Genomic DNA, 12133 nt, shown 5'->3' on the forward strand with positions numbered 1-12133 from the left:
AGATTCCATATATATATATATATATATATATATATATATGTTTTGCGTGTGTGCAAGTTAAGTCGCTTCAGTTATGTCTGACTCCTTGTGACCCTATGGACCGTAGCCACCCAGGCTCCTCTGTCCAAGGGATTCTCCAGGCAAGAACACTAGAGTGGGTTGCCAGGCCCTCCCCCAGGGGATCTTCCCAGCCCAGGGATTGAACCCACATCTTCTGCATTATTTTTACTTTTTATCCTGAGAAAAATTATGATTTTTAAAAACTTGTTCACAGGATGAATAACAATCTGTGACCAAAGTTGAACAAACAGAACCCTAACTTATGTGGCTGATTTCACAGTTTTTGACAGATTTCTGGCTTTTCCAATAGCAACTCAAGTTCCCCTGGGACCTCACTGGAATGAAGTCAGGACAACATGTTGAGTCCCGTGGCTCCATCATTTCATTCAATTCCCTACTCCTCTCTCCCCTTCTAGGTGCTTCTTTGTAGACTGATGTTCAAGGGTCCGCCCAGCTGACATCCACCCACTCTGGCATTTCCATTCTGAACCCTCCCAGTACTGGTCCTGAAGGAAAACATGCTCTTACCCAAACATGATATGCTTGTTTATTGAGAAAGGCATCCTTAGAGGATTATTGCCTTCCCCTAGTAATAGCTGAAATGTGAGCAGACATAAACTCTCACATGACCGAGATAATCCTCTCTGAGATAGTATCAATGTGTTTTTTATTTGTCAAAATGAAAACAGCTTCAATGTTTCTGATTGTGAAGTAATACATGTTTATTGTAGAAAGTTCAGGGGAAGAAAGTACAGATTGAATTACAATGATGAAAATACATCACCCAGAGAAAGTCATAATTTAAACTTTGGAATATAAATTTCCAAATATTTCACTAAACACACACACATTCACACGCATCTTTTGTTGTGATTTTATTTTAAAAATAGCATATTACTCATGTTAGCTAAGTTTTATTGTTGCTGTTTAGTCGCTCAGTCGTGTCTGACTCTTTGGTGACCCCATGGACTGCAGCCCATCAGGCTCCTCTGTCCATGAAATTCTCCAGGCAAGAATACTGGAGTGAGTTGCCATTTCCTCCTCCAGGGGATCTTCCTAACCCAAGGATCCAACCTGAGTTTCCTGCATTAGCAGGTGGATTCTTTACCACTGAGCCACCTGGGAAGACCAGGTAAGTGTTACTGTAGCAATAAATGAACTCTGGATTCTCAGTGACTTGATAATACAAAGGTTATTCCTCGTTCATACTTTTGCAGCACAAGTTGGCAGGGGCTCTGTTCTACTCAGCCGTTCAGGGAGCTGAGCTAATGGAGACACAGCACTTTGTCTGGACCACGGGGTCGTCTTGGTGGCTGCAGGAGGGAAGCAAGACTGGAGAATTAGGCTTTGGGTTTCTGCTTCCTCAGCCCCAAAATGACACAAGTCACTCCTACACACATCTCATTGGCCAGAACCAGTCGGATGATCCTACTCAGCTTCAGTGAAACTCTAGTTCTTATATTTAACTTGTGAAATAACCGGGAGGCAGGAGGCATCTATTATGCATGCACAGCACATCCTAGTTTGCAGACTGTGTCCATCTATTCCTTCCTGCTTGCCCTCATCTACCCCATGATTGCCATCCACATTTGCCTGTTGAGGTGACTGAGGTTTGCACAGGTATGTCACTTGCAAAAATCTGATCATTAGCAAGGGTGGTGGTAGAGATGGGCCATCTGTGCCCTTCTCTGGGGCTCATAGAGACCCGAATGGCAGTCAGGAGATTTTTAATTGCATGCATTTCAGACAGAAGCAGCATGAGGCTCAGAGACGTTAAGACGCCCACCCTGGGTGGCACAGCCAAGACTCCACTCCAGGCCTAGTGTCCGTCTGGCTATGTGGAGTTGTCATTCAGGCAGTGATTCTGTATGGATCAGTGGTAACAAGTTAGCAATGATCCAAGGTGGGGGCCTGAGAGTTTGGAGAAAAAGAGAAGTCAATGAAGAACAGATTCAGCACAGTGACTGACTTCATCTCCTAATGTTTACTTTCCATTCATACGCCACTCAGCACGTCTCATGTATTCTTAATGAGAACATTCTATTAATGCCAATGGGATTGATCTTGAAGGAAGCATTAAGGGTGGTAGAACGTGACCGTTGTGTAGTATTGACTAGGAATCATTATCCGACCACATTTGCTCTGACCTTATCATTAGCTGGCAAAGAGAACTAGGACATCAGTGTGTTTCTCCAAAGCTGTGTCCATGGCTGGGGGAAGGCCTGAGCCCACTGTGGGGATGAACACTCGTCCTTTCTGAATGGTCTCAGGTGAAGAGTTGGCCCCGAGATGGACAGAGCAAAGAACCGGAGGGGCCGCCGGGCCCCCACCCACTCCTCCCCCTGCCTCCTGGGCTCAGGGTCCTTCCGGCTTCAGTGACATCAGAGGCTCACATGACACACAGCAGGATGCTACTAAGAGATTTCACCTCCACACGCTCTTTGTGCCTCAGTCTCCTCACCTGCAAACTGGGTGCAGTTATTATACTTCACTCGTCCACTTCTTGTGAGGATTAAGTGAGTTAATAAACTCGAACCCTGGGACTTCCCTGGCCATACAGTGGTTAAGACTTCACCTTCCCACTACAGGGTGTGGGTTCGATCCCTGTCGGGGAGCTAAGTACCTCATAGACAAAAAACCAAAACATAAAACTGAAGCAATGTTGTAACAAATTCAATAAAGACTTTAAAAAAAAAAAAAAGGAAAGAACCCCTCAGCCCACCCGGAAGAAGCTCCTGCACCTCACCCCTCAGAATGGAGGCACTGCAGAGGGACTGATTCTCCCTACCCAGGTCCATGGAGAAAACCCCAAAGGGTAGACCCTAATTAGCTGCGTAAGTCATGTGCCCATCCTGATGGTGGTCAGCTGTGACCATGGAGCTGGAAACTGTGATAACCTGCCCCCTCCCTTAAGAACAGCAATAACCAAACTCACAGCACTTACTCTGTGGTAGTTCATGTTCCAAACACTTATTCATATCGACTCCTTTCATCCTCTTTACAGTACTAGGAGATAATCCATAAAGTGAGTACATTTAAGATCATCCCTATTGTAGGACTTCCCTAGGACTCAGACAGTAAAGAATCTGCCTGCAATGCAGGAGGCCTGGGTTCAATCCCTGGATGGGGAAGTTTCCCTGGAGAAGGGAATGGCTACCCACTCTACCCACTCCAGTATTCTTGCCTGGAGAATTCTATGAACTGAAGTGACTTAGCACATAACCGCTTAACAATGTTGAGGTAGTTTCAGGTGAATAGCAAAGGGGCTCAGTCATAAATATACATGTATCCATTGAGTAGAGTTCCATGTGCTATACAGTAGTAGGTCCTTGTTGGTTATCCATTGAAAGATATTTTTGATTCTAGCTATGGAAAGTAAGAGGATGAGGAGTTTATATTTCTGCCAGGATTTTCCGTAAGATAAAATTTATGCATCTTTTTAATGGAGAGAGTTGAGCTGACTCCACCTAAACAAATCATAAAATGGCTGTGTTAATTGCTGTTGAAAAGAGGAATGGTGGTTTGCTTTGATGTGGAGTTCAGGTATTCCTGTTTACAGTTCCTTTCTATAGATCAAACAGTGCCACCAGCCTTAGCATCTTCTGACATTTGCAAGTTTTAAGCATTGTTCTTTTCAGGCAGGAAGACTCAGAATCAGATATTCATTCCCTCGGGCTACTTCAGGTAGGGATTAAAGAGATATTAGAGGAACTTGCTCTTTTTTTATCCTTAAATGTGTCATGAATGATTGAAGAAAAATACTTCCTTTGTTCACCTATTCTGAGCAGCCATTTGGAAGGTGATGATTTCTGGAGAGGAAATTGGAAAGATGTTGGTAGATCATCCAACCCTTGATTACACTGAACCCTGCCACCCTCCTTTCTTTACAAGCTGAAGTACGCTGGCTTCCACTGCCAGGTTCAGGTGAGAAATGGTGTGGTTCTACCCACTGAAAGGCAAGGCTTTGATTTTGTGATAGGCTTTCATTGATTTAATCATGTGGACTGTAAACATTGATGAAGGAGCTAACTACCCTGTTCCAGGAGCTGCCTCTGGCACAGCGCGAGTGGAGATGAGTCAGATTCAAGCCCCAGCCCTTGAAGAATTCACAGTCTTGGAAACGAAAAGCTAGCCCGTTAATTACCTGGCTTTACAGATGCTTCATCATGTGGATGGAAGGGTCTTGGGGAGCACTGATTCTGACTTGAAGATCAGAGAAGCTGTGTCCTGCAGGATGAGTAGAGTTCTAAGATCAAGGACATTAGAAAGGACTCATGAGGGGCATGCAGAGCATCAGGCAGGAGGTCTGAGTGTCAGGGGAGCAGAGAATGGTGTCATGAGGCTGGGAGAGGGAAAGGGGCTTGGGGGGGGGGCAGGATGTGGAGGAGCAGCTGATGAGTTTACAGAATTAGAAAAGGTGATACCAACCGGGGTTCTGAGCCTTCCCCAGTCAATAGAAATTGAGTGGGGGACAGACAAGAAATTCAGGCAAGGCTTTACTGGGGTCCATGCTTCAGCAGGTGGTATGGCAAGGTAAGAACAAACAAGAGGCTCCCTTTCTTGCTCCCTCCCCAAGGCGGGAGGTGAGCTTATTCCTTATATGTGTGTGAGGGTAGGGGTGTGTCCAAGGGTTGGCCTGGTGAGGTGGCTTAGGTGGGTCTGCCCATCCCTTGAGTGGTATTGTGTGCAGTGGGCATGTGTAGTACCCTGCTTTCCCTCCCGACACCCAGTTTTTGCTCCCAGCTCTTTAAAAATGGCAGTAGAGTTGGTTTTTTGTTGTTGTTGTCTTTTTGTATCTTTTGGTCCAGAATTGACCAACTGCACTGCATACAGTTATTTTTAGTCCCATACAGTTTCTTTGTATCTTGCTGCTCTAGAAGAGCTGAGTCTAGGTGCAAGCACTGCAGGGAAGGGTCTTGGGTCCCAGCCTGTCTCAAAGAAGAAAGCATGGATCCTGAAGGTCTTGCAGGTCATGTTGAGGAGTGAAATTTTATAAGAGCCCAGACCCATCAAAGCAGGGCTGTGCGTGAGCATTTGTCCCTGGTGTGATGTTCCTTGCTCTGTTAACCTCCTTTTCCTATTCCCTTTAAGCCTTGGTGGTCCCTAAGTTTTGTCAGTGACCCCATCTTTCTTAATCTGCTCTTAAGAAACAGTGACAACTTCTTTTTTTTTTTTTAATTTTTTTTTTTGTTGTTGTTAGTTGGAGGCTAATTACTTCACAACGTTTCAGTGGGTTTTGTCATACATTGATATGAATCAGCCATAGATTTACACTTATTCCCCATCCCGATCCCCCCTCCCACCTCCCTCTCCACCCATTCCTCTGGGTCTTCCCAGTGCACCAGGCCCGAGCACTTGTCTCATGCATCCCACCTGGGCTGGTGATCTGTTTCACCATAGATAATATACATGCTGTTCTTTCGAAACATCCCACCCTCACCTTCTCCCACAGAGTTCAAAAGTCTGTTCTGTACTTCTGTGTCTCTTTATCTGTTTTGCATATAGGGTTATCGTCACCATCTTTCTAAATTCCATATATATGTGTTAGTAATGTTCTTTACCTTTCTGGCTTACTTCACTCTGTATAATGGGCTCCAGTTTTATCCATCTCATTAGAACTGATTCAAATGAATTCTTTTTAACGGCTAAGTAATATTCCATGGTGTATATGTACCACAGCTTCCTTATCCATTCATCTGCTGATGGGCATCTAGGTTGCTTCCATGTCCTGGCTATTATAAACAGTGCTGCGATGAACATTGGGGTGCACGTGTCTCTTTCAGATCTGGTTTCCTCAGTGTGTATGCCCAGAAGTGGGATTGCTGGGTCATATGGCAGTTCTATTTACAGTTTTTTAAGAAATCTCCACACTGTTTTCCATAGTGGCTGTACTAGTTTGCATTCCCACCAACAGTGTAAGAGGGTTCCCTTTTCTCCACACCCTCTCCAGCATTTATTGCTTGTAGACTTTTGGATAGCAGCCATCCTGACTGGCGTGTAATGGTACCTCATTGTGGTTTTGATTTGCATTTCTCTGATAATGAGTGATGTTGAGCATCTTTTCATGTGTTTGTTAGCCATCTGTATGTCTCTTTGGAGAAATGTCTGTTTAGTTCTTTGGCCCATTTTTTGATTGGGTCATTTATTTTTCTGGAATTGAGCTTCAAGAGTTGCTTGTATATTTTTGAGATTAATCCTTTGTCTGTTTCTTCATTTGCTATTATTTTCTCCCAATCTGAGGGCTGTCTTTTCACCTTGCTTATAGTTTCCTTTGCTCTGCAAAGCTTTTAAGTTTCATTAGGTCCCATTTGTTTATTTTTGCTTTTATTTCCAATATTCTGGGAGGTGGGTCATAGAGGATCCTGCTGTGATTTATGTCGGAGAGTGTTTTGCCTATGTTCTCCTCTAGGAGTTTTATAGTTTCTGGTTTTACATTTAGATCTTTAATCCATTTTGAGTTTATTTTTGTGTATGGTGTTAGAAAGTGTTCTAGTTTCATTCTTTTACAAGTGGTTGACCAGCTTTCCCAGCACCACTTGTTAAAGAGGTTGTCTTTTTTCCATTGTGTATCCTTGCCTCCTTTGTCAAAGATAAGGTGTCCATAGGTTCGTGGATTTATCTCTGGGCTTTCTATTCTGTTCCATTGATCTAAATTTCTGTCTTTGTGCCAGTACCATACTGTCTTGATGACTGTGGCTTTGTAGTAGAGTCTGAAGTCAGGCAGGTTGATTCCTCCAGTTCCATTCTTCTTTCTCAAGATTACTTTGGCTATTCGAGGTTTTTTGTATTTCCTTACAAATTGTGAAATTCTTTGGTCTAGTTCTGTGAAAAATACCGTTGGTAGCTTGATAGGGATTGCATTGAATCTATAGATTGCTTTGGGTAGAATAGCCATTTTGACAATATTGATTCTTCCAATCCATGAACACGGTATGTTTCTCCATCTGTTTGTGTCCTCTTTGATTTCTTTCATCAGTGTTTTATAGTTTTCTATGTATAGGTCTTTTGAAGAGACGGTGACAACTTCTAAAAGTACAACTCACCCTAAAGTGCCCGTCTGAGTTCCAGACCCAAAGCATTCCAGTCTCCTCCTGAACCCTCCCAACTCCCCACTCCGTGTCCCAGCATGTCTGGACCAGAATTCATGGGGTTGCTTTCTGGGTTTCCTGTCCAATAAAGGTTGCCACCACATACCCACTGGGTTTCACTATTGACTCCTCCCTCCCTCTCAATGCCCAAATCTAATTTGTCTAAATTGCCATCCAAATTACCACTTATGTTTCATTTAAATCCCCACCATTACAACCCATCTCCACCACTTCCATTAAGATCCTTGCCACCACTCACCTGGACCACACAAGAGCCTCTGACTGTCTTCATGTCTCCCTTAGCTCCTTTTCCCACAACATCCTTTATCACTGCTAAAATGGCAATCTGACATTACTTCCCAGCTTAAAATTCTTCAGGGTCTCGGCATTGCCTCCTCCATAGCATGATCACAAAATTCTGCAGATCCCCACTCTCTCCTACAAGTCTCTCCTTATAGGCCTCATTGTCCTTCCTTCTGGTCCAATGGGGCTCAGCCCTGGCTATATATTTGGATTACCTGAGGTTGATGCTCAATTATCCCTGACCAGAGATTCTGGGATGGGGCCCCAGATTCTAGTGTTTTGTTTAAGTTCCCAGATGTTGCTAATGCATCACCAGAGGTAAGCACAACTGAATCAGCCCTACTTACGAGGGATGTCAAAACTCCTGGTCTCCAAGATATGGAGTAGAAGGAACAAAGATAAGCAGCCACACCCCTTCATCTGCCACCCTGTCATGATGTTTTTAAGAGTTTGCCAACCAACTGTGTAGCAGATATCCCTGGAAACCTTGAATGGGCCAATAAAAAAAAAATGAGACTCTTCATATAGCAGCTAGCTTCCTTCTTTTTACTTGTTAGAAAGAGGATGGAGTGTCTTCTCTGGTGACTCAGATGGTAAAGAATCTGCCTGCAATGTAGGAGACCCAGGTTCGATCCCTGGATTGGGAAGATCCCCTGGAGAAGGGAATGGCAACCCACTCCATTGTTCTTGCCTGGAGAATCCCATGGAGAGAGGAGCCTGGCAGGCTACAGTCCATGGGATCACAGAGTGGGACACAACTGAAGCAACTTAGCACACACACACAAGGGGATAGAGAGGCAGCTTTGGCTGCCCAAGTGGAGCAGAGAGTTGCATGCTCTTTAGGAATAACCATGTGGGGCTGGGAGGTGGGTAGAGGATGACTCCAGTAACAAAGATTATCTTGCTTCCCTTGACTTCATTTCCTAGCTACCTGACTGTACTAGTTTTCTCGAGCTGTGTAACAAAGTAAGGCAAACTGAATGCTTCAGTAGCAACTAGAAGCCTAAGATCCAGGTGTTGGCAGAGTTGGTTCCTTCTGATGGCAGTGAGGAAGAATTGAATTTCCACGTCTTTCTCCCAGCTTCCGGTGGCTTGCTGTCAATCTTTGGCAATCTTTTCTGGCGGTTTTGTTGGTGTTCCTCAGCTAGTAGACACATCACCCTGAGCTCTGCTTTTGTCTTCATACGGTCTTCTCCCTGGGTTCATGTCTGTGTTTAAATTTTCTCTTTTTATAAGGACACCAGTCAAGTTGGATGAGGAACCCAACCAACTTCTGCGTGACCTTGTCTTAACTAACTGAATCTGTCATGACCTATATCCAAAGATCACACTCTGAGGTCTAGGGGTTAGGACTTCCCATATGAATGGCGGGGGCAGGGGGTGTGAACTGGGAGGGCACAATTCAGCCTATCTTCTTGACAGAGGGGCAGGCAGATCAGGGGTTTACCTGAATGCTGCATAAAAGGGGCAGCTATAACCTTAAAACTGGGCGTGGTTTTTCTCTCTTCTCCTAGCAGTCCAAAGCAACTGAAAAACCTAGAGGAGAAATGAGAAAGAAACCATCTGTAGCTGGATCTCAAATCCTCAAACCCATAGATTCTGAAATCACCTTCATTTCCTTTTAACCCCCTAAATCTTGTTTACATCTTGGATTCGATTGACAATTTTAAGTCTGGCTTCTATTCCTCTTTTTCCAGGCCCAGTGTTGGGTAGATGTATATTCTCACCAGATAACGAGAACCGAAAGTAAAAAGCCTTTCATGGAGGTGAGACTTCATTATTTAAGTCTGATGTGCAAGAACAGCTGGAAGGAGCTGGGAGAATCAGCAGCGTAAAATGTGTGTGAGCGTGTGCTCAGTCCCTCAGTCAAGCCTGACTCTTTGTGACCCCATGGACTCTGGGAGTCCACCGGGCTCCTCTGTCCCTGGAATTCTTCAGGCAAGAATCCTGGAGTATTTCCTCCTCCAGGTGATCTTCCCCACCCAAGGATTGAACCAGGGTCTCTTACATCTCCTGCATTGGCAGGCAGGCTCTTTACCACTAGCACCACCTGGGCTAACAGCCCATGGGGCTGCAAAAGAGTTGGACAGGATTTGACGGCTAAACAACAACAACCTATAGGAAAGGGCGTTGTCCCCAGGTCACCCCCTGGGGACCTCTCTGAGGGTTCCCTGTGCTCTTTATTCTGGGGCTCAGATATGACAGACAGCCCACATCATCGGCTTTTCATCTAGGGCTGCTGGCTCCAGGCTCAGGACATGCACACATTTCTTAAAAGACAAGTTGGCAAGCACATATGCTTATAAAGCAGACAGGCAGCACCTTCCTAGCGAGTGTTTATTTCAGGTCAAGTTCTCTTCACAGAGGGACACACAGTCACTAAGGATCAGATCCTTGTGTTTAAATGGCATAAAATGCAGTGTATGAATGAGGTACCCATCCCCCCTCTGCATCTCTTGCACGGTCACCAGGGATAATCTTATTTGGCCTTCGGATTGTGGGCGGCTCAGTTAATCTCGTTAAAGGAAGCCAGTGCCTCCTGAATTCTCAGTCTGTCCTGCTCTCTCTCCTCCTTCCAGGAATGGTTTTAATGGCCCCACAAAGGGCTCAAGCCAGCGCACCACGAATTTGTGATAACGTCCCGTGTTGGGTGAGCTGAACCTTCCTGCCTGGGGAGCTGATGCCATCTGCCCATTTATTGACAGCCTTGTCAGCAAAAATCTGGATTCTGAGGGTTGGCAGGCAGCCAGGCTGCTTTCCACTGTCTATCCAGCGTCTTAGTAACAGATGTGGCGCTCATGCCTGGGGCTGCAGTTGGCTAATCGCTGTATGCGTGTGCTATTTATCGGGGGTGGAGGGACGGCATGAAGGGATACGTGTTTTCCAGGAAGGAATTTGTATTCCTTTCCAGGTTCTCTTTTTCAGATTTAAAAAAAAAGCAACTGACTTTTCAAAATGTGAAAGAATCAGCTTATTGTTCAACATTAGGAAAAAAAAAATCATTCCAAACCATGCGAACATTTGTTCAATGCTTTTGTTGAAATCACAAGTTACGCAAGTTTTGCGGACTTGAGTATTGGCTCTACAAGTCATTTTCTGTATTGTCCCCCTGTCCTTGAACGATGTTTTTTAATTGCACTGTAATACAAAAGCAAGATTTGGGAGTTTTTTGGTTTTTTTTTTTTTTACAAATAATGCTTCAGTCGGTGTTACCTTATCCCCAGTCAATGGAAATCAATCAGACTGTTTACTGAATGAATCAAGAATAAATGCATGACTCAGAGAAGAGGTAATTTGTACGTCCTTGAGAAAAGGAATTTTTCTGGCAGTACCTTTACTTTGAAAGTAGAAAACAAGAGAAAAGGAAGACTTGGACAGAAACAAATAGCAGCTTCTCTCCAGAGCTGTGACACACATCCTGACCAGGCATTCCAAGACAGACATCACATTTCAATTTTGAGCCTCTTATGAAAGCAGTTTTGTTGGAAGATTTGTTTTCCCCTTAAATGTAAGGCTCTTAGCCACTGATTCCTGCAGGTTCTATGTTTGTTCATTCAGCCATAACAAAAGGAGTCTTGGATCAGGAGAAAAAGCTAGAGCAGAGGCACTTAAGCCACGCTGGCACCAAGAAAAGGGAACCATTCCCCTGGGAGATGGGGAAGACACCAGCGGGGGAGGGGCACTGGTGAGTCACTTGCAGTTCCCTGAATCAGGGCGTCTAGTCAAGGCTATGGTTGTTCCAGTGGTCATGTATGGATGTGAGAGTTGGACTGTAAAGAAAGCTGAGCGCTGAAGAATTAATGCTTTTGAACTGTGGTGTTAGAGAAGACTCTTGAGAGTCCCTTGGACAGAAAGGAGATCAAACCAGTCAATCCTAAAGCAAATCAGTGTTGAATATTCATTGGAAGGACTGATGTTGAAGCTGAAACTCCAATACTTTGGCCACCTGATGTGAAGAGCTGACTCATTTGAAAAGACCCTGATGCTGGGAAAGATTGAGGGCAGGAGGAGAAGGGGATGACAGAGGATGAGCTGGTTGGATGGCATCACCGACTCAATGGACATGGGTTTGGGTGGACTCTGAGAGTTGGTGATGGACAGGGAAGCCTGGCGTGCTGCAGTTCGTAGGGTCACAAAGAGTCAGACATGTCTGAGCGACTGAACTGAACTGAACTGAACCAGGGAGGAGGAACACATTGAAGGTGTTTCCTTGTTAATTACTCCTTGCCACTGTGCACATCAAAAAGGCAAAGCTCTTGTTCTAGTGTTATGTGCTAGTATTAGTAGCTCAGTTGTATCTGACACTTTGCACCAGGCTCCTCTGTCCGTGGGAATTCTCCAGGCAAGAATACTGGAGTGGGTTGCCATTCCCTTCTCCAGGGGATCTTCCCAACCCAGGAATTGAACCTGGGTCTCCAGTATTGCAAGCAGATTCTTCACCATCTGAGCTGGCAAAGCTCTTGAATGGGAATCAAAGAACCCACCAGTGGGGAAAAAAACCCAGGGGAGGCCCTCTTGCCCAGCACAGGGGACTGAGCCAGTCCTAGGCTGTTTAAGATATAAGGTAGTCCCTGGGAAGTACAAGAAGCCTCACACCACCCCAGGTGCCTAGAGGCAAGTGGCAAAACCCTGCAGAATGCATTCTCATCTGGTGTCCTGAGACAAGTGCCACTGTCTCCTGA

General features: G+C 45.0%; 1 long non-coding RNA gene across 1 annotated transcript; it reads left to right on the forward strand.

Moving 5' to 3' along the window:
- The first annotated feature begins 1540 nt into the window (after positions 1 to 1540).
- LOC122419643 lies at positions 1541 to 10887 on the forward strand. Its single transcript, XR_006262944.1, has 3 exons — positions 1541 to 1680; positions 9149 to 9217; positions 10031 to 10887. It is a non-coding gene; the product is annotated as an uncharacterized LOC122419643 (long non-coding RNA).
- Positions 10888 to 12133: the final 1246 nt, after the last annotated feature.

The sequence above is a fragment of the Cervus canadensis genome, chromosome 17 (genome assembly GCF_019320065.1).
Source record: "Cervus canadensis isolate Bull #8, Minnesota chromosome 17, ASM1932006v1, whole genome shotgun sequence".
In the NCBI taxonomy this organism is placed as follows: Eukaryota; Metazoa; Chordata; class Mammalia; order Artiodactyla; family Cervidae; genus Cervus; species Cervus canadensis.